Source organism: Schistocerca piceifrons, chromosome X, assembly GCF_021461385.2.
Source record: "Schistocerca piceifrons isolate TAMUIC-IGC-003096 chromosome X, iqSchPice1.1, whole genome shotgun sequence".
NCBI lineage: Eukaryota > Metazoa > Arthropoda > Insecta > Orthoptera > Acrididae > Schistocerca > Schistocerca piceifrons.
Genome location: NC_060149.1, coordinates 676,922,306 through 676,945,418, shown reverse-complemented (window position 1 = coordinate 676,945,418; position 23,113 = coordinate 676,922,306). Strand labels below are relative to the sequence as shown.

The 23,113-nt window shown below is 41.1% G+C and overlaps 1 long non-coding RNA gene across 1 annotated transcript in view; it reads right to left on the bottom strand.

Annotated features, from left to right (window-relative positions):
- LOC124723209 overlaps positions 1-23,113 on the bottom strand; it is a 184,248-nt gene that overhangs the window by 26,841 nt on the left and 134,294 nt on the right. The window contains exon 3 of the long non-coding RNA XR_007006538.1: positions 13,963-14,037. This is a non-coding gene — a long non-coding RNA (uncharacterized LOC124723209). The remainder of the gene's footprint in view (positions 1-13,962; positions 14,038-23,113) is intronic.

Below are 23,113 nucleotides of genomic sequence, written 5' to 3'. Positions count from 1 at the left end.
AGAAGAGATAGGGGATCCAGTATTAGAATCGGAATTTAAAAGAGCTTTGGAGGACTTACGGTCAAATAAGGCAGAAGGGATAGATAACATTCCATCAGAATTTCTAAAATCATTGGGGGAAGTGGCAACAAAACGACTATTCACGTTGGTGTGTAGAATATATGAGTCTGGCGATATACCATCTGACTTTCGGAAAAGCATCATCCACACAATTCCGAAGACGGCAAGAGCTGACAAGTGCGAGAATTATCGCACAATCAGCTTAACAGCTCATGCATCGAAGCTGCTTACAAGAATAATATACAGAAGAATAGAAAAAAAAATTGAGAATGCGGTAGGTGACGATCAGTTTGGTTTTAGGAAAAGTAAAGGGACGAGAGAGGCAATTCTGACGTTACGGCTAATAATGGAAGCAAGGCTACAGAAAAATCAAGAAACTTTCATAGGATTTGTCGACCCGGAAAAAGCGTTCGACAATATAAAATGGTGCAAGCTGTTCGAGATTCTGAAACAAGTAGGGGTAAGCTATAGGGAGAGACGGGTCATATACAATATGTACAACAACCAAGAGGGAATAATAAGAGTGGACGATCAAGAACGAAGTGCTCGTATTAAGAAGGGTGTAAGACAAGGCTGTATCTTTCTCCCCTACTCTTCAATCTGTACATCGAGGAAGAAATGATGGAAATAAAAGAAAGGTTCAGGAGTGGAATTAAAATACAAGGTGAGAGGATATCAATGATACGATTCGCTGATGACATTGCTATCCTGAGTGAAAGTGAAGAAGAATTAAATGATCTGCTGAACGGAATGAACAGTCTAATGAGTACACAGTATGGTTTGAGAGTAAATCGGAGAAAGACGAAGGTAATGAGAAGTAGTAGAAATGAGAACAGCGAGAAACTTAACATCAGGATTGATGGTCACGAAGTCAATGAAGTTAAGGAATTCTGCTACCTAGGCAGTAAAATAACCAATGACGGACGGAGCAAGGAGGACATCAAAAGCAGACTCGCTATGGCAAAAAATGCATTTCTGCCCAAGAGAAGTCTACTAATATCAAATACCGGCCTTAATTTGAGGAAGAAATTTCTGAGGGTGTACGTCTGGAGTACAGCATTGTATGGTAGTGAAACATGGACTGGGAAAACCGGAACAGAAGAGAATCGAAGCATTTGAGATGTGGTGCTATAGACGAATGTTGAAAATTAGGTAGACTGATAAGGTAAGGAATGAGGAGGTTCTACGCAGAATCGGAGAAGAAAGGAATATGTGGAAAACACTGATAAGGAGAAGGGACAGGATGATAGGACATCTGCTAAGACATGAGGGAATGACTTCCATGGTACTAGAGGGAGCCGTAGAGGGCAAACACTGTAGAGGGAGACAGAGATTGGAATACGTCAAGCAAATAATTGAGGACGTAGGCTGCAAGTGCTAGTCTGAGATGAAGAGGTTAGCACAGGAAAGGAATTCGTGGCGGGCCGCATCAAACCAGTCAGTACGCTGATGACCAAAAAAAAAAAAAAAAAAAAAAAGTCTCCTTGGCCACAAACGGCTTCTACTGGGTTTCCCTATGATGTAGGTTCTCATCTGTCTCACTCGTACAGTACAGCGCATAGTCCTCAATAGACAATAGACACCTGTGAGTTTCCCCATCTCAAGGTGAATCTGCACCCATTGTGGCACCCGGTTCTGGACGACAGGGTTCATTTCACAATTGCTGAAGGTCGACTGTTTCGGCCATATGTTTAAATGAGAGCGCAGTGCTCCTTAACTAACAAAGAGATTACCAACTTCGTACTGGAGGGAAGTGTGGGGGGTAAAAATCGTAGAGGCAGACCAAGAGGTGAACACAGTAAGCAGATTCAGAAGGATGTAAGTCGTAGTAGCGATTCGGGGATGAAGAGACTTGCACAGGATAGAATAGCATGGAGAGCCTCATCAAATCAGTGTTCAGACTGAAGGCCACAACAACTTCAACAACATGGGGACGGAGAAATTTAAAATGAAACGACTGTGTAAAACTAATCTCAAGTAAGGCAGATGCCAGATTGAGATTCACTGGAAGAATCCTTAGTAAGTGTAGTGCACACCCAAAGGAGGTAGCTTGCCAAACCTTCCTTCAAATAATACCTGAATATTGTTCGTTAGTCTGGGACCTGGACCAGATACGACTGACAGACGAAAGAGAAAATTCGAAGAAGAGCAGTACATTTTGTTACAGGCTCGTTTAGCAAGCGGGAAAGCATCACGGAAGTGCTCAGTCAGCTCTAGTGGCAGGTGCTAAAAGAGAGGCGTTTAGCATCAGAGTGTAATTTGTTGTTAAAATTCAGAGAGCGCACGTTTGTATAAGTGTCGACCAATATATTGGTTCCATCTATCTATATCTCGCGGAAAGAACATGAAGGTAAAATTAGAGTTTTTCAAGCTAACCTGGAGATTTACCAACAATAATTTCTCCCATGGACTATTCGCTAGCGGTACAGGAAAAGTGAAAGTAGCAGTGGTACACAAAATACCCTCCGCAACACACAATAAGATGGCTTACGGACTTGCGAAGTGTAGATGTAGATGAAAAAGGGACAGTATACCTCAGGTAGTGGGCAGGATAATGCGCTTTGTGAACACAGTTCATTTTATGACCACGCCTCAGAGAGTCGATCCAGCCTTAATCGGTGAACGCTGTATCAGACAACTGCAAGAAGGGCGGCCGGCACGGGTAGTTGCCTGCCGAATTGGTATACAACAAAGAGCGAAGTCATTCAAACATCCAGCCGCTACCGTGAGACACAAATAGCTGATGATCTGCCTAATAGTGGTCAACCGCGGTCAGCATCTGTAGCAGATGACTCCTGCCTCTGAATTATGGCTCATGGGATAACGCAACAGAACAGCGTGTCGCATTTCGGAGGCGAGAGTATGGACGACGTTGATCCAGACAGTATGCAACCGTTCCACTCGACCCGTTAGAAATAACAGTATAAACCACACAGAACTGTAGTACTCGAAGAAAATGGGAAGGGAACACCTGGAATGGATCCCGGATTAACGACGCTGGGTTCTCTCCACCGACGAGTGCAAGATTTTTCCTACTCCCGTTTATCGTCGCAGAAATGTATCAATGGGGCAAAGTACGTCACAGGCATGCGGCCAAGGTTCAACAGGGAGGCGGGTCAGTTACGTTTTGCGCTGCTATCACGTACGTATGTCGGACGCCTCTCATCATTATCAGAAGCAATTTGAGAGCTGTCAAGGTCAGACAGGATCCTCAAGCGACACTTGAGCGACACATGAGCTGCTGTAAAGAGCTGGAAACAAGTGATTTGTAGTGATGAATCACCGTATACCCTCTGGCAATTCGATGCAAGTGTTGTGACTTGGCAAGACAGCCAAGCCACTATGAGATAGCCGAAAGGCACGCGTTTAAGCTCATGCAGGCTGGCGTGAGGTCTGGAAAATGACAAGGAATTGAGACTAGCAAAAAAGGTACGTAGCTTCCGGAATACTTAACTTTAATCCATAATTGGTGAACATCGGGCTGACGGTACATGCATCACAAGATAAATAGCAAATGATAATGGCGCCTTGCTAGGTCGTAGCAAATGACGTAGCTGAAGGCTATGCTAACTATCGTCTCGGCAAATGAGAGCGTAATTTGTCAGTGAACCATCGCTAGCAAAGTCGGCTGTACAACTGGGGCGAGTGCTAGGAAGTCTCTCTAGACCTGCCGTGTGGCGGCGCTCGGTTTGCAATCACTGATAGTGGCGACACGCGGGTCCGACGTATACTAACGGACCGCGGCCGATTTAAAGGCTACCACCTAGCAAGTGTGGTGTCTGGCGGTGACACCACAGCAAGGTTCTGTGTTTTATGAATGCCTGGGGAACGTTACCTGCCATCGTGCGCAGTGCCAACAGTGAAATATGGAGGAGGTGGTTTTACGGTATGGAGATGTTTTCCACGATCCCGTTGCTGTGAAAACGCTAAAAGTGGAAGGGGTTAATACGTTTTATAGTTTTTCTGCAGCGTACAGAAGAGGACTAGACCGGAGGCGATGACTGTTAGTATCATCATGGTTATGCACTGGCATAAAGCAGCATCTGTGAGGCAGTGGTTGTAGGCAATAACTTTGCTGTAATGGACTGACCTACCCAGAGTCCCAACGTGAACGTAATGGACCACCTTTGAGATGGGTTACGACGTCGAATTCATCAGAGACAGAAGCGTCCAACATCACCCACATCTCTGGTTTATTCTCTTGAGGAATAACGGGCTGCCATTCTTCTACAGACATTCAGACACGTCATTTAAAGTGTCCCCAGCAGAGCCCAAACCTTCATATTGGATGGACACAACCCATATTAAAGTACACTAATAGGTGTCTGGGTATTTTTGATCAGATAGCCTACGTCTCAGCAGTTCTTGGAAGACTTGCGCTACCAAGATGGTTGATGTGCAACCCATGCTGCTCAGGTAATTAAAAATCTTCTTAACATAACATATGGAGTTAGGTGGATCGTTCGTTCAGGAAATACAAAAAGGTCTGCACGCTTACCGACTTGACACCTCTAGAGATTTATCTCTGTGGAAAATTGTAACAAAAGACCTGCAAGGAAACAGCAACGACTCCCGAAGACGTGAAATGCAGTATGGCATGGTTCTATATTGCTGCAAGTCCAGATGAGGGTCAACGTGCAGTTCGGAATCGCTGGGACATTTAGCCACTAAATCTGATGGAGGTGCGATGGGGAGCTTTCCTTGTGAATAGCAGCCACAAACTGGACGCAGTGCTGCTGACTTGTCAGAGTACCAGAATAAATCGGTGCGTATTCAAGCAACTTGTAACAATTATATTATAATTTTAAAACTGCTAGTTGTAAGTCATTCAAAATGGGCCCCCTAGCGAAGATAACTCACCAGTAAGCGGTTGGTTGGTTGGTTCATTGATTCAGGGGAGGCGACCAGACAGCAAGATCATTAGTCCCATCGGATTAGGGAAGGAAGCGGCCGTGACCTTTCAAGGGAACCATCCTATTAGCCTGCAGTGTGCTAAACACTGCGCCACCTCACTCTGTAGTAAACGGTAAATTAAGTGCTAAGGAAGCGCTGTGTATTCTAGGGAAATCTCAGAGCAACAAGAGGGACACTGAGTGAATTCACTGAACATATCGAGTCAGCATTTGAATTAGTGAATCCAGAGGAACCTTTAATCTTGTTTTCATTTCTTAAAGCAAAAATTGAGGGGATGGCAAGGTGGAGACTGCACGTCAGCGAGAGGACGGGCATATGGGAAGAGATGAAACATATTTTACAAGAGAACTAAGCGATTAAGCAGAGATTACTATGGATGTAGGATATTTCAGGAAAGGCAAGGCCATGGGGAACCAATCTCTACGTGGGCCAGTAGGACTGACCAAATGCATAGAGATTTTAGGGAAGCCATAACTAGAGTCAAAAGCAGAGAAAAAAAGTGGGAGATTCGTGTTCAGATCTCCCTCGTGTCATTTCTTTTTTCCCACAAAATTATGAACTGCCCGTCCGGTCAGAGAGAAGACTGCGTTCAGCTCAGACTATCAACATTGCGAGTACACCATATAAAAGAGCTAAGGAATGATCGAATACAAACAATAGCCAGCAGTCAAGATGACGAAACTGGATTAGCTGCAGTAGTAGAATTAGCATTACAGGAAGAAAGTGCTCTATCGTCAATGAAAGAACGAGGAACAGCTTTGCGAACAAGGAGTGTGTGTGTACACGAAACACTGATATCAGTGGAATACGAGGGCATACAGCAAGTAAGTGTAGAAAAAATAAAGCGGAAGGAAGGGTTCGCATTGTGCAGGCAAAACAATTCACAAATTTCTGCTATGATTGTGACAAACCAGGGGTCACAAGTTCAAAAAATATGGGATGGGCAAGGAAAGTGATAGAAATAGACCCCAGCACGTTACAGGGGAATTACAGAGAAGTAAACGGACTGCATTCATGCGTGAGTGGAGGTGTCCGCAGAGTAATCTGCCAAGCAAATGCGGTGTACCGTGCACCAGGATACAAGACGCGACTTGTTTGAAATATAAACGACCAGAGCACTACGGTAAAGACTGTCATGAAGGACTTTGGCATGCACTGAGAAAAAAACAGAGTTCCAGTGTTAAGCAAGATAGGAAAATTAGTTCAATGAAACTGAAGGGCGACAAAGATGTACAGAAAGGCATTGTCACGGTAAACAATGCCCACAATTATGTTAGTACACTGTGCCACAGAAAATGATGAGTCAATGCTATACTGTGAAGAATTAAGGAAGAAACTGTAGCTGTTAGTAGATAGAAGTAGTATTCCTGTAGAGTGCACAGTCAGTATAAATGAAGTGGAAAGGCTTCGATTGAGAGTGTTACCAGCGAAGCAGTACGTACATTAGGAGTGGTGGAAATGTATCTAACTATGACAGGCGTTGGAGACGTGGTACACACGTTTCATGTATATCCGCCAGGGTTAGATATCCCCTATGACGGGTTGATCGGTACGGATTTTCTAACACAGCATAAAGTTGAATTAGATTATAAGGGAAAAGTCTTTAGTTTACAAGGGAAAGACACACCCTTAACAGTGGAAAAGGAAACGAACGGACATGAGTTCCAGACCGATCAGGAATCCGAAGAAGATATAGAACAACGGGAGGAAAAGATACTGTTGTTGAAAACGGACGGCAGGTGCCTCGAGAAGGGGAAATGAAGAAATTATCTCGCAACAATAAATGTCAACAGGAGTGTACGTTCCAGTATCGCTAGTGAAAGTGCGAAATGGTAGGTACATAGTAAGTGCAATACATTTATCAGAAGACAAAGTAGAATTAAAAAACGTGAAATTAGTGACAGAAGAACTAGCACAACTCTCAAAGGTTTCGAGGTAAGAAGCAGTGAGGAAGCCATAGGAAAAACAGGAAATCGTGTAGCATTTTGCTAAAGCAATTGAGAATGGATAATTTAAACACCAAAGAAAAGAGTGCATCAGTAGACGTTTGCACAGAGTATGTAGTGTAGATGTACTTCATCTTCCTGGTGACGTACTGTCACATACCTCCACAGCGATGCATAGAACCACAACACCGGTACATGCAGGGAAAGTGATAAACGCTAGACTATACAGAATACCCGAGGCAAAGGAAGAGGTTTTTAAAGAGCAGAGAGAACAGATGTTGAACTACGATATAGCTGTCGAAAGCAATAGTGCCTGGAATACACCTTTATTTTCTGTTCCAAGGAAAAGAGGCGTCAGTGGTAAACATAAGTGGAAAATCGTAGTGGACTACAGATAATTGAATGACAGTACTGTAGGCGATGCATTTCCGCTACCAAATACATCCCATATCTCGGGTCAATTAGGGCAGGCAAAGTACTTCACGACCCTTGACCTTGCAAGCTGATATTACCAAATATTGACGGACAAGAAGGACAGAGAGAAGACTGCTTTCAGCTCAAACTATCAACGAGTACAAACGAATGCCAATGGGTTGAAGACAGTCCCAGGACGTTTCCAACGATTAATGAATAATACAGTTTTAGCAGATCTTCAAGGTATTAAACGTTTCACATACGTAGACGATATAAAGTGATAAGAAAGAAAGCTGCAGGAGCATAATCATAAACTTCGTTTAACTTTTGATAGGTTACGAGAGCACAACTTTAAGCTGCAAGAACATAAGTGCGAGATTGTAAGAAAATAAATGATTATCTTGGGTTGTTGTATCACGGATACGGGGATGACAGCGGACATGGTAGAGGTGGAAAAGATTCTTACGATTAATCGGGTACTACCGCCGGTTTATTGCAAATTTTAGCAAAATCACGAAGACTCTACACGAACTGCTAAAGAACGGTGTAAAATACGAACGGTGTGAAAGAAAAAATTATGCTTATGAGGAACTAAAGAAGAAACTGGTTAATCTGCAGCTACTTCAGTATCCATATCTTACAAAACAGCTCGTAATAACAACGCACGTGAGCAATTGAGCTCTAGGGCTTGTGACAAGACAAATAAATTGGCGAAGATATGCCCATTGCGTACGCATCTAGATAATTAAGAAAGGCGAAATTAAATTATAGTACCACAGCAGCCACAAGCTGCACGCAGCGACGCTGACTCGTCACCGAGTACCAGGATTTTTGGCTATAGTATTTACAGTGAAGCAATGCCGATTTAGGAGTATGACTACGACGTAATTTATGAGCCGGGTAGACTGAATAGCTATGCAGACGCTCTTAGAAGGATAGGACACAGTGAGAGTATCCATATTGACAAAGGTCAGCTGGAACGCAAGAATAAGGCTAATCAGGTGAACGCGCGACAAACCCAAGCCAGCGCTGACATAGAACATGATGACGACACATCAGTAGACACACAAGCAGAAAGCGAAATTACCTCATTAGGAGAAGAAATGGATACTACAGAAAACGCAGAAGTGCTCCAGGCCATGTATAAAACGTTCGAAAGGGTAAAGAAGTATAAGCAATGTGAGGGAATGAAACGCGATATAGAGGAATACGTATGTAAGTGTCCGTCATGCCAAAATAGAATGCTTACACAGGCAAACACAAAAATGCCGTTAGAAATAACAGACACGTCGGAAAGTGTATTCGAAAGGTGTTCGATAGATATTGTAGGGCCTTTAAATGCGTCAGGCACAGGTAAGAGAAAGTTGGCATTCCAAGGAAACTTAAGTAAGTTTACTTTAAGTGTGCCTATAGAATATCAAGACGCTGAGACAGTAGCAGAAGCTTTTGTATAACACATAGTTTTAAGACTCGGAGTTCCGTCGGTACTACTAACTGACTAAGTGGCTACCATATGCAGTTTTCGTATTCAACACACCACACAGTAGTACAGGCTACACGCATTTGAACTGATGTATGGCACAAAAGTAAACATTCCAAGAAATTGCAATGAGAATCTGGAAAGGTAAGTTATAACCATGAGTCATATACGAACAGACAAAATGAGAATGAAAGAGATATAATATATTAAGACAATCAATATTACAAAACAAAAAGCCAAGAAGAAACAATCTGACAAAGGACAAAAGTCAAAAAAGTTCAAGGAAGGCGACAAAGTGGTGCTGTACGATGAAACAGTAAAATGTGGAAGATCTAGGAAGCTAGATTCACAGTGGCGAGGGCCATGTGCAGTATTCGGAATAGACACGTCGAATGTAATCATAATTAAGAGGGAATAAAGCATCAGAGGTGCATGCAAACAGATTAAAACAGCATTTCTAACATCTGGTTTGACGCAGACAGGAAGAATGCTACTGCTATTACTACTGCTACAACTACTAGCGAGCACAGCAAGAGCTAAATCATTGCCAACGGATTAAGAAGTTTCAAAAATAGATAAATCTTCACTAACACGATTTATGAGAAGTAGAAATATACAGCGCAATATGGAAAATTGTAACATAGGTTGGTTCGTTGATTTGGGGGGGGGGGGGGGGGGAGGGGACCAAACAACGAGGTCATCAGTCCCAACGGGTTAGGGAAGGATGGGTAAGGAAGTAAACCCTGCCCTTCCAAAGGAACCATCCCAGCATTCGGCTGAAGCGATTTAGGGAAATCATGGAAAATCTAAATCTGAACGGCCGGACGCGTGTTTGAACCGTCATCCTCCAGAAGAGAGTCCAGTGTGCTAACCACTATGCCATCTCGCTCGGTAATTGTAAAATAATGTAAATTTAGATGCTATAATTGAACGTTTTCAGAAGGCTAGAAAGATTCATTAAGTCTTATGTTAAGGAGGCTGACATATGACTTAAAAGAGTTGCAACGTTTGCAACCATGTGTGAACAATTACTGAAACAAGCAGATGCAGTCGGGGATACAGACTCAGAGTATGAACAAACGATAAATGCTATACTTATTGCACAGAGAGTTATATTGCAGCCTCACATCATAAACCCGATACAAATTGTGAAATTCTTCAGTCTAATGAGAGATGATCTGAAAGGTTAAGGTTTCTTGTCCCTCTGGCCGATTATCAGGATACCTCCTAATTGATGTTAATCGACGTAGATGTGTTTATAGCGAGAAGCATACTACAATATGTGATAAATGTTACCTTAGTAGATAATAACATGTTTTCCTTACACAGAATGTTCACTTTACCACAAGGACTCCCTCGGTCAAAAGGGAAGAATATTTTTCTTCGGCCAGGAAAGGAGTCTCTACTCCTAGACAATCTAAAAGGCATTACGCGAAATAATTGATAGAGCAATAGATTGTAAGAATCTAAACAGGAACAGGAGAATTTGTATACACATATTTGTTCTCTTGCCTGCTTTCGACTAGGAAGAGTGTGAGGCAAGGTTGCTTCAGCCAACAAATATAATGACAGATGACTGTGAAAATATTAGTGCAGCGAAGTGTATGGACACCTTTAAACAACAGTGAATAGTTGTACATAGTTCCTAAGAAGGAAAGTCTGACGATATTGTGTGGGAAGCAAGCCCAAAAGGATGTAGCGCTAAGAGGAGTTGGAAAAATAAGTTTCTACCATATATGTACGGGATATAGTACAAGAGCCTTCATACAGACAAACCGAATAGTACGCACCAATACAAATAAAAAGTGTGTAATACCACAAATAAAGTTGGAAGTTGACTGTTGCATAGTGAATAAGGAAAACACAAACAGTTCTTTGCTCCACTTAGAGTTACCATTACATCATGTGGACACACAAGTACATGCATTAAAGGTTGCTGGAAAGCGTCCAAATGATTTACATCGTATGATTAGTGAACAGCAGGGAAGGATGAAACATAAGTGACATACTGTTCACTACATTTGTTATCATAATATTAACTTTACTCGTTGTATTAACCTATTGCTGCAGATGATGTAAATGTTGTAAGGAATGTTTTCGACCTATACGATATTACTTCGATGATAATAACTTTTGTGGTGAAATATGTGTAAGAACCACTATCGTAAATCAAGCTGCAGGAAATTCAGTGGCACTAAGACCTCTTACTGGTATTCCTGAGGAAATATTAATGTATGAAAAAAGTCCAAATGAGCACGAAAACTCAGTTCACATTCTAAACAGATGATAAACATAATTGTAAAGTATAAAATATATTTATCCCAGTTAAGAAGTAACAGTTTCAGAGGAAAATACAATGTAAATGTAATTTGAATAGAATGTAAATCGTGTTATTTTAAAGGAAAATCAGTTAAAATCTATTTGTTTAATCTAAAAGAAGATAAAATATTTATGTTTATTGAAAAACAAGAAATGACAAACTGTGTAACCAAAATCTTATTGCAAAAAATGTTGTAATGGTGAACAAAGGCTTTAACTGACGCTACTCTGAAGAGTAGCGTCCATCGGCAGTGGAGATATCTTTTATCCACGGAAATGACGACCAACTCTTACGGGTTAATATGAGGGGAAAGCTCCATGAGCATAACAAAGGAAAATTACGGGACAGGCAAGCAGCACCAGAGTATGACAACGCGCTTACATAAAATGTCGGATGCTTCGAGTCACATAGAAGGAATGTTTGTGGCCGGCGGCGCCATGTGGACGCCAGCCGCGCATAAGAAATAACACTGTACCACGTAAATATCATTTGAGAGCGAGAGTAAGAGAAGGATAAGGGAGAGTGTCTCTGGAAGGAGAACACGTCGTCATGAAGAGCTTATAGCAAATCCGAGACATGAATTTACGGCAGACGTCTCCCTCCCTCCAGTCAGCTTCTGAAAAGCAGTGCATAATTAGAGCCAATAAGATGGCGAGGGTCTTCCAGAATTACACCAAGTCAGGGACTGGCGGAGGCGGAGGGGGCTTCGATTAAAACTTGGATGTAGACATTCCGAAGAGAAAGTAACGACAATGAGAGCTGACAGGACTAGAAGACAGGTATGAGATACAGGTCCTAGCGGAAGTGGAGAGATAGTAGAAATGGCACAAACAGCTCTCGTCTCTGTGCAATGATTTGGTCTTTGGTGGATACAACTCGGAGCAAATGTATACTAGGTTGAGAGTATTCTATGAAAAAAGTCAGAAGTTGAAAAACACTTTGTATTCGTGATTCATTACGCATTCCACTCCTTATCTTTTGTAATAAGGGTATTTTAACGACACGGTTGTGTCAAGAGTCCATCTCACTTAGGCCAACGGACTACTTTCCTTCCTCCCCGAACCCTGTCGCCCAGTCCCAAGCAACTCTCACGTTTGGGATGTGACAACTGTAGCTGTCTTTGGTAGCCACTTGTTTGGTGGACACAGATTTTTTCACGTTACTAGCGGTCGCTAAGCTCGCTGTAGGTGAAATTACGTAGTAAATCTTTAAATAAAAGCCTACAGACAAGGGGAATATACTTTTCACCAGCGCAGTTACGAAATTTTTACAACAGTTGCGATGTGAGTGTAATAAGAGTAACTTGGACAGGTCTTACACAAGGTCTATATTCCGCCGTTTCAGCGGAAGTACCCACGTGCCCAGTTATAAAAGTATGTCAGCGACATATAATGTAAATACTAATGTTTGCCTATTTAAGTCAGGGTCAAGGTAACACTGTTTAATAAATCAGATGATAAAGAAAGTAAAACGACTTCACGTCCAGTGAGTACATATTCACTTTGTTCAACAGGTTTTAAGACTCTTTATAAAATTTACTCCGGTATTTAGGCCATTATCGCTTTTGTTTTTAGAATTACGAGATGTCAGCAGATGGTCCGTATAGACCACAACTAGTATCACATTTCAATAAAGTTTATACAGTAGCGGATGCTGTATGTCAAGGGCGATCAAAAACTCACTCTTTGAAGGCTTTGCAGAATCGGCATGCCAATCACGCAAAACCACCGTGAACACCGAGGCAACTATCCCGCCAACGCAGCAGGTTGAAGATATCACTTCGGTTAAACATAGTGTCCTGCAGTGTGAAGAAGTCCGAAAGTGCCTGCTGCCCATCCTCGTCAGACAGAAGTCTACGACCTCCCAAGTAGGCCTTTTTTTTCAGGAACCGAAGGCGTGATAATCACATGGTGAGAGGTCAGGACTATACGGCGTTCGCCCCCCAGTAGATGAGTGGTCAGCGCGACAGAATTCCAATTCTGAGGGCCCGGGTTCGATTCCCGGTTGGGTCAGAGATTTTCTCCACTCAGGGACTGGGTGTTGTGTTGTCCCAATCATCTTCATTTCTTCCCCATCGACGCGTAAGGCGCTGAAGTGGCGTCAAATCGAAAGACTTGCACCCGGTGAACTGTCTACCCGACGGGAAGCCCTAGTCACACGACATTTACTTTAGGACTATACTGCGGGTGCTCGAGTGTCTCCCACTGAAGTTTGCGTAACGTCTGCATTACGACACTTTCTGTATTTGGACGTGCGTTATCATCAAGCACCATGGAACTTGACGCACCATTCCACAACAGTGGTTTTCGACGGACATGCTGGCCCATATACACTCTTTATTCTCCGATTGATGTCTAACGGTGTTTGTTCTTCGGCAGCCAAGAAAAGAATAACAGCATGTTGGTCCTTTTTGGACGTGTTTAGTAATAAGGTTCCCATAATTCACATTCCCGCATTTACCGAACGCGCATCAGGAAGACAGGACTTGCACAATAATCCCTTGGCTACATGTGGGTGCGTTTATACCTGCATCGGAGTCGCACTACGTTTCATATACGCCATCAAACGGAAACTTCTTGATCGCCCCTTAGAAAATTTTTAAGCAGATTACAGTGTGGAACACCACATTGTAAAAGAAAAAGAAAATCAGTATTTCGTGTGGTTTGATAAGGAATAAGGAAGGGGAGAGGTTGTGGGCCGACACGAAATAAATTTTCTGTGAGCGAGTGAACCATTTTAAATTGGGTACCTGCTATGAGTAGCATGCTAAACTACACTAAATTTTTGTGATTACTAGGCAAAATTCTCTACTTATCAAGGATACTTACCGCTGCTGTTTCCACCATGGCGCTGGTACTGCCGCCAGGATCGTCTTCTTCGCCTGATGACGCCTCAGTTGACGCCTGCGGAAGAAACGTGGATAAAATAACACAATGCCAAGCTCAAAATGAACTCCTCAAAAAATATTTTGCACCCTCCTTGTGACCTGTGCAGCTTTTTTGTATCCTCTTTTTATCAATACAGCTGTCACCACAGGAAATCTCACCTATAGCCAACTGTATAGTAAATAAAATTATAGCAAAGTGTAAGTAGTCTTGCAGATAATCGACGCTAGGTGCGGGGAATGACTGTAGACTCTCAGCATAAGTGAATGTCACGTATTGAGAATAAATAGGAAGAAAGATCGATTAGTGTATGATTACGTGAATGCAGAACGATCACTGGGAGCACTCACATACATTAAGCTGGTTCAAAATGGCTCTGAGCACTATGGGACTCAACGTCTGAGGTCATCAGTCCCCTAGAACTTAGAACTACTTAAACCTAACTAACCTAAGGACATCACACACAACCATGCCCGAGGCAAGATTCGAACTTGCGACCGTAGCTTTCGCGCGGTTCCAGACTGAAGCACCTATAACCGCTCGCCCACAGCGGCTGGCATACATAAGTTATCTAGGAATATGGGGACGGGGACTATTCAGGAGAAATAAATCTGGCATTCTACGGATCGGAGCATGGAATGAATAGACCCCTTAATTCGGCAAGTAGGTTAGAAAATTTAAAAAGGGAAACAGATAGGTTGAAGTTGGATATAGTAGGAATTAGTGAAGTTAAGCGGCAGTAGCAACAGGAATTCAGGTCGGGTGGCGACAGGGTTTTAAATACAAAATCAAATAGGGGCAATGAATAAGAAAACAACAATACGGGTAACCTACTATGAACAGCATAGTGATTGCATTATAGTAGTCAAGATAGATACGAAACACACGCCCACCAGAGTAGTACAAATTTATATGTCAACTAGCTCCGCAGATGGAGAAATTGAAGAAATATGTGATGAGACAAAGGAAACTGTTTGGATAGTTAAGGGAGACGAAAATGTTATAGTTAAGGGGAAGTGGAATTCGATAGTAGGAAAAGGAAGAGAAGCAAAAATAGTAGGTGAATATGGACTGGGGGAAAGGAATGAAAGAGAAAGCCGCCTGGTAGAATTTTTCACAGAGCACAATTTAATCATCGCTAACGTATGGATTAGGAATCATGAAAGAAGATAGTGTACGTGGAAGAGACCTGGAGACACTGGAAGGTTTTAGATTGATTATATAATAAGACAGAGATTTCGGAACCAGATTTTAAATTGTAAGACATTTCCAGAGGGAGATGTGGACTCTGACCACAGTAAAGTAAAGAAATAGCAAATAGGTAGGATATTAAGGAGATGGTAACTGGATAAGTTTAGAGAACCGAGATTTGTTGAGAGTTTGAGAGGAAGCATTAGGGAACGATTGACTAGAACAGGGAAAAGAATACAATAGAACACGAATGGGTAGATTTGAGAGACGAAATAGTTAAGGCAGCTGAGGATTAAATAGGAAAAAAGACAGGGCCTAGTAGAAAGCCTTGGATGACAGAGGAGATAATGAAATTAACTGATGAAAAGAGGAGATATAAAAATGCAGCAAATGAAGCAGGCAAAATGGAATATAAACGTCTAAAAATGAGACTGACAGGAAGTGCAAAATGCCTAAGCAGGAATGGCTGGAGGACAAATGTAAGGATTTAGAAGCATGTATCACTACGGGAAAGACGGATGCTGGTTACAGGAAAATTAAAGAGACATTTGGAGAAAAGTGTAGCAGCTATATGAATATCAAGAGCTCAGATGGAACACCAGTCCTAAGCAAAGAAGGAAAAGCTGAAAGGTGGAAGGAGTGTATATAGAAGGTCTGTACAAAGGTGATGAACTTGCAAGCAATATTACATAAATGGAAAAGGACGTAGATGAGGATGAGATGGGAGACGTGATACTGCGAGAAGAATTTGATACAGCACTGAAAGACCTAAGTCGAAACAAGGCCCAAGCAGTAGATGACATTTCGTCAGACCTATTGATAGCTTTGGGGTAGCCAGCCACGACAAAACACTTCCATCTGGTGTGCAAGATATACGAGACAGGAGAAATACTCTAAGACTTCAAGAGGAATGTAACATTCCAGTTCCAAGAAAAGCTGATGATGACGGGTGTGAATATTACCGAACTATCAGTTTAATAAGTCATGGCTGCGAAATGCTAACATGAATTCTTTAGACAGCAATGGAAAAATTGGTAGAAGCTGACCTCGGGTAAGATCAGTTTGGATTTCGGAGAAACTTTGGCACACTCGAGGCAGTACTGTCACTACGAGTTATCTTAGAACATAGGTTGAGGAAAGGCAAACCAACGTTTATGTCATTTGTAGACTAAGAGTAAAGTTTTGATGATGTTGACTGGAATACTTTCTCTGAAATTCTAAAGGTAGCACGGGTAAAATATAGGGAGAGAAAGGCTACATACAACTTGTACAGAAATCAAACGATATTTATAAGAGTCGAGGGGCATGAAGAAGAAGCAACGAGTGAGAAGGGAGTGAAACAGGGTTGTAACCTATCCCTGATGTTATTCAAACTGTACACTGAGTAAGCAGTAAAGGAAAACAAAAATTCTGAGAAGGAATTAAAGTTCAGGGAGAAGAAATAACGAAGTACGCCTATGATGATACAATTCTGTCAGACACAGCATAGGGCTTGGAAGAGCAGTTGAACGGAACGGACAGTGTCTTAAAAGGAGGATATAAGATGAACATCAACAAAATCAAAACAAGGATAATGGAACCTGGTCGAATTAAATCAGATAAAGCAGAGGGAATTAGTTCAGGAAACGAGACACTTAAAGTAGTAGATAACTTTTGCTATTTGAGCAGTAAAATAACCGATGACGGTAGAAATAGAGGGGATATAAAATATAGACTGGCAATCTCAAGAAAAGCATTTCTGAAGAAGAGAAATTTTATTAACAGTGAATATGGATTTAAGTATTAGGAAGTATTTTGTGAAAGTATTTGTTTGGAGCGTAGCCATGTATGTAAGAGAAACGGAGACGATTAACAGTTTTGACAAGAAGAGAACAGAAGCATTTGAAATGTGGTGCTACAGAAGAACGCTCTATGTTAGCTGGGTAGGTCACCTAGCTAAGGAGGAGGTACTGAATAAAATTGGGGAAAAAAGAAAATTATTGGGCAACCTGACTTGAAGAAGGGATTGGTAGACAGGATACATTCTGAGGTATGAAGGTACGAGCTAACATCCCAAAGATGTTCGGGTTCACATGCGGTTCCTCTTCGTCGAAATGTCTTGTCTCAAACTCGTCTAGGGGTTTAACCGCACGTGTCGCATTACACGCCCTAAATTACGCACTTGTGACCTTTTGGTTAAATTGTCTGGCTGATGGCAAGTTTGCGAAATAGAAAAGTTAATTTAACATATAATAACAATAATAATAATATCGGGAACTAAATTAACGACCCATAAATGATGTAGGCCACATAGCTGCGATTTGATTAGAATAATGTTTATTAAGAAAGCAAAATAATAGAGAAAGTGGTCGTTTCAGAATTTCTATTACACTCGAGCGCATATCCATTTGACACAGTTCGATCATTCACAATCTCACCGTGAATTAAGAGTCCAACAGTCCACCTCACACCAGGCTCGCGGCTGCTCACCGCTGAGATACTAAATCCCGCAATACCAGACAACGCGAAATTTTCTAGGTCGTTTCACTTCCTAGCTGCCTAAAGACCGACCGTCCGCTTTCGCATCTCCACCCGTACTGTATCCATTGGTGTCTCGAGCCGAAATGCACCAGTACTGTCTCTGCTCCTCTCCAGCCGCATTTAACTGTGTGCTGAATATCCTCGCTCAACTGACTGGGGCAGTTACCTTTCCTGAAGCCGTCCATCTGATTGTCTACAGCTTATTCTACATTATTTTACATTCTAATATATTTAAATAATCAAAGCTTGACCAGTATTTTAAACATAGCTGCGCTGCAGCAATGGTTCCACGTAAATCAGACTAAGAACAGCCGACCAATTGCAAAGGATAAAGTAATCTTTACCTAGGTTTCAATAGATATAAATCTATCTTCTTCAGAAGATACCTGGGGACAATGAACATCGTAATATATATTAAGGTATGAAACATGAGTCAAGAATAAAGTTTGACATATATTAGGAAAATATTGTATTACAAGATGTGAGAAAGATTCTTGGTACTTACAATATTATAACGGCATGAAGTGATATGTCCTTATCGTTTAGGCAAACATCTGCATAGTTACATTAATCATATAAAATATAGCCCTGACACCAGGGTTTGTCAAACAAATAAAATAGGTACATAGACATCACTGAGGTTACTGTAGATCCTACTACTTAACTGCAAAATGAAATCCGGCGTACTTTAACGAATTCCGTTAGCTTGTTCAATAAGTTCCAAAAGAAAGGGCTTATAAATATGAACCCTAAACCACCAGTGCTTAGAAGCCAGTTTAAACTGCATAAACAAAATCACCCGATCCGCCCTATAGTGAATGGTATAGGCAGTCCACATCACACACTTGCTAGGCGCCTCCATTTTAAAATTAAAGATGCTTTCACTTTTGAAAATAATTTTTCTGTAAAAAACAGTAAGGAATTAATTCACAATATTCAATCTATAAGTTGTACACCTGACACTAGACTGGTGTCCTTTGACATCGTCAGCCTTTACACAAATGTTCCGGTTGATGAAACCATAGACCTTGTAAAAGAGAATCTTCTTAAACACAAAAAATTAAGTGAAACTCAGATTGCCGAACTCATTGGTTTGCTCAAGGTCATTTTAAAATACAATTACTTCACATTTAACGGGAAAATGTATGTACAACCAGATGGTCTAGCAATGGGTAGCCCCCTCGCCGGTATTCTAGCAGAGGTTTTCATTAACGCCCTAGAAACAACGTTCTTCAATTCAAGTTCAGAATTATGCCACAAAATCCGCTATTATGCACGGTATGTTGATGACATTTTCATTGCTTTTGATGGCACTGATCATGAGTTAGAGCATCTCTTTAACACTTTCAACGGTTTACATGAAAAAATTTCCTTCACAAAAGAACTTCAAAATGATAAACGTGAACTTAATTTTCTCGATTTAACAATTTCTATAGTAGATAATTCCTTCCATTTTAATATCTTCCGCAAGGAAACATACTCTGATAATGTCATTCCTGCTGACTCAACCCATCCAAAAGCTCATAAATTGGCATTTTTTCATTCCGCCATTCACCGAATGGTAACCACTCCTTTATCACCTGCGGATCAAAAAAAGGAATTGAATGTCATCAAAGCGATTGCGGTTTATAATGGGTATAACCAGAATATGATCGATTACCTGCTCAATAAGAAAATCTCCCAAAAATGTTCGACTTTGAGAAATATTCTCCCCACGGATACCACAGAAACTAAAAAATTTATTTCCATCCCTTTCCTGGGTAACCTATCGTATAGGATTAAACGTCTTCTGAATAAAAAATATAACTGTAACGTCTCCTTTTCTACAGATAACAGTTTAAAAAGAAATCTTGTACAGTCAGTAGAGATTGCCAGCGATTGGTTTTCTAATTCAGGTATTTACAAGCTAACCTGTGATAACTGCCCCTCTTATTATATTGGTCAAACCGGCAGAGCTGTGAAAACACGATATAAAGAACATCTGTTAGGTAAAAAAGGAACGAATATTCGCAACTCTACCTTTGCTGAACACCTCTTGTTAACTGGGCACACGCCTAAACAGTTAGAAGACACGGTTATCCTACATAGACAGGTCAAAGGACGGAGACTAGATCTGTGGGAAGAGCTATTTATTTTTAAACATCTAGAACTCAAAGACGGCAATATTCTGAATGATCAGTTGAACCTTGCCTGTAAACAATTTTTCGAAGGCTTTAAACCCATACTGTGTAATATATGACATTAATGTTAGTAACCTCAGTAGTCTATTTCCTCAGGAAGCTATAATGCACTTTCAAATCCTCCAGTTTACTATCGTTTATATAATGTGTTCTTTTCACGATATATGGCTGCCACTACAGCGGCCCTCATGTAATTTTCTCTTATTCTTTATTACGTAGTAACTGGATTGTAGACCAGGTCTCGTAATTTCTTAAAAGCCATTATTGATTGTTCTTGATGGTTTGACTTATATACGTTCTATGGGCTTCACTTATATGGTAATATAACTTTATATTTTGGCTATATAGACCACTGCATGTAACTCACGGCGGAAGCGCCACCTGTCTTTTTGATGTATGTATCTACGTTATTGTTCCTATACCTCCCACAATGTCATAACGGGAGTGTCAAATGCTTGCCAATTTATTTATTATCACTCTATTTAAGAACGCATTTAAAATTGATGTTTCAAATGTTACTTCAGTACGCCTATCGGCACATAGTTCGCGACATGAGCGCCACCTGCCCTGGCCGCTGTGCTACTACGCTGGCCGATTTTACTCAGTCGCTTAGGCGCTCTGCAACTTCTATGTACCTATTTTATTTGTTTGACAAACCCTGGTGTCAGGGCTATATTTTATATGATTAATGTAACTATGCAGATGTTTGCCTAAACGATAAGGACATATCACTTCATGCCGTTATAATATTGTAAGTACCAAGAATCTTTCTCACATCTTGTAATACAATATTTTCCTAATATATGTCAAACTTTATTCTTGACTCATGTTTCATACCTTAATATATATTACGATGTTCATTGTCCCCAGGTATCTTCTGAAGAAGATAGATTTATATCTATTGAAACCTAGGTAAAGATTACTTTATCCTTTGCAATTGGTCGGCTGTTCTTAGTCTGATTTAAAGCTTGACCACTTTCACGTTCTAAATAAAGTAACAATAATATCCATTGTTAAATTCTTTTACATAAAACCAATACAATTTCCCTCTTAACTTTGTATGTCACGGCCAGTAGCCTTGCACCAATGTGCTTTCTGATAAATAAATAAAGAACGAAAGTAACTATCATGCACTAAACTTTACAACAAATATTCTGTTACCTAATGATTCAATAAGGTGTCATGCTGTCATAGTTCAATGTGTTTTGTGTGGAGGAAATGATGATCTGATGCTTAACTAAAAATACTGATAATTTAAATTTACTATATCTTTTAAACAAACTTAAAGAGTTGATATTTACAAAGTTTGTCATTCTCATGATGCGCTTCTATATGAAATGTCGATCGTTAAGATCGACCTAAGTGTTCATATTTTAGCATTCACGTCTTTGTTACAAAACTTGTTAATTTCACTTGAACAGTAAATCCTAACTATTATAGATATGATCAATACTCAAGTTCTATTGGGATCACCATGAAAATTTATAGAGGATGGCAGATTAAAATTACTGTGGCTTCATTCCCTGCATTACTACAGAATTAAATAGTTTTCATAAATGTTTTCCTTTATGGCCGATCTTAGGACCGCCATATTTAACACTGTTACGTCTCCTTCGGTCCGGGGTTCGATCCCCGCCACTGCCTAAATTTTGATAAATAATCAGCATTGGCGGCCGAAGACTTCCGGCATAATAAGTCAGCCTCATTCTGCCAACGGCCTTGTCAAAGAGGGGGGAGGAGCGGATAGAGGTTCAGGGCACTCTCTTGTCCTAGGGGTGGGAAATTGCCCCTAAAGGCGGAAGAATCAGCAATGATCAACGACATGAGGATGCAGAAGGCAATGGAAACCACTGCATTAAAGACACGTAACGCGTATCCACAGGACATGTGGCCTGTATTTGAAGAAGTGTCATGATGATCTCTCCATTGGCAAAAGATTCCGGAATAGTCCCCCATTCGGATCTCCGGGAGGGGACTGCCAAGGGGGAGGTTACGATGAGAAAAAGATTGAATAATCTACGAAAGGATAACGTTCTACGAGTCGGGGCGTGGAATGTCAGAAGCTTCAACGAGGTAGGGAAACTAGAAAATCTGAAAAGGGAAATGCAAAGGCTCAATCTAGATATAGTAAGGGTCAGTGAAGTGAAGTGGAAGGAAGACAAGGATTTCTGGTCAGATGAGTTTTGGGTAATATCAACAGCAGCAGAAAATGGTGTAACAGGTGTAGGATTCATTATGAATAGGAAGGTAGGGCAGAGGGTGTGTTACTGTGAACAGTTCACTGACCGGTTTTTTTTAATCAGAATCGACAGCAGACCAACACCGACAACAATAGTTCAGGTATACATGCCGACGTCGAAAGCTGAAGATGAACAGATAGAGAAAGAGTATGAGGATATTGAAAGGGTAATGCAGTATGTAAAGGGGGACGAAAATCTAATAGTCATGGGCGACTGGAATTCAGTTGTAGGGGAAGGAGTAGAAGAAAAGGTTACAGGAGAATATGGGCTTGGGACAAGGAATGAAAGAGGAGAAAGACTAATTGAGTTCTGTAACAAGTTTCAGCTAGTAATTGCGAATACCCTGTTCAAGAATCACAAGAGGAGGAGGTATACTTGGAAAAGGCCGGGAGATACGGGAAGATTTCAATTAGATTACACCATGGTCAGACAGAGATTCCGAAATCAGATACTGGATAGTAAGGCGTACCCAGGAGCAGATATAGACTCAGATCACAATATTGTAGTGATGAAGAGTAGGCTGAAGTTCAAGACATTAGTCAGGAAGAATCAATACGCAAAGAAGTGGGATACGTAAGTACTAAGGAATGACGAGATACGTTTGAAGTTCTCTAACGCTATAGATACAGCAATAAGGAATAGCGCAGTAGTCAGTACAGTTGAAGAGGAATGGACATCTTTAAAAAGGGCCATCACATAAGTTGGGAAGGAAAACATAGGTACAGAGAAGGTAGCTGCGAAGAAACCATGGGTAACAGAAGAAATACTTCAGTTGATTGATGGAAGGAGGAAGTACAAATATGTTCCGGGAAAATCAGGAATACAGAAATACAAGTCGCTGAGGAATGAAATAAATAGGAAGTGTAGGGAAGCTAAGACGAAATGGCTGCAGGAAAATGTGAAGACATCGAAAAAGATACGATTGTCGGAAGGACAGACTCAGCATACAGGAAAGTCAAAACA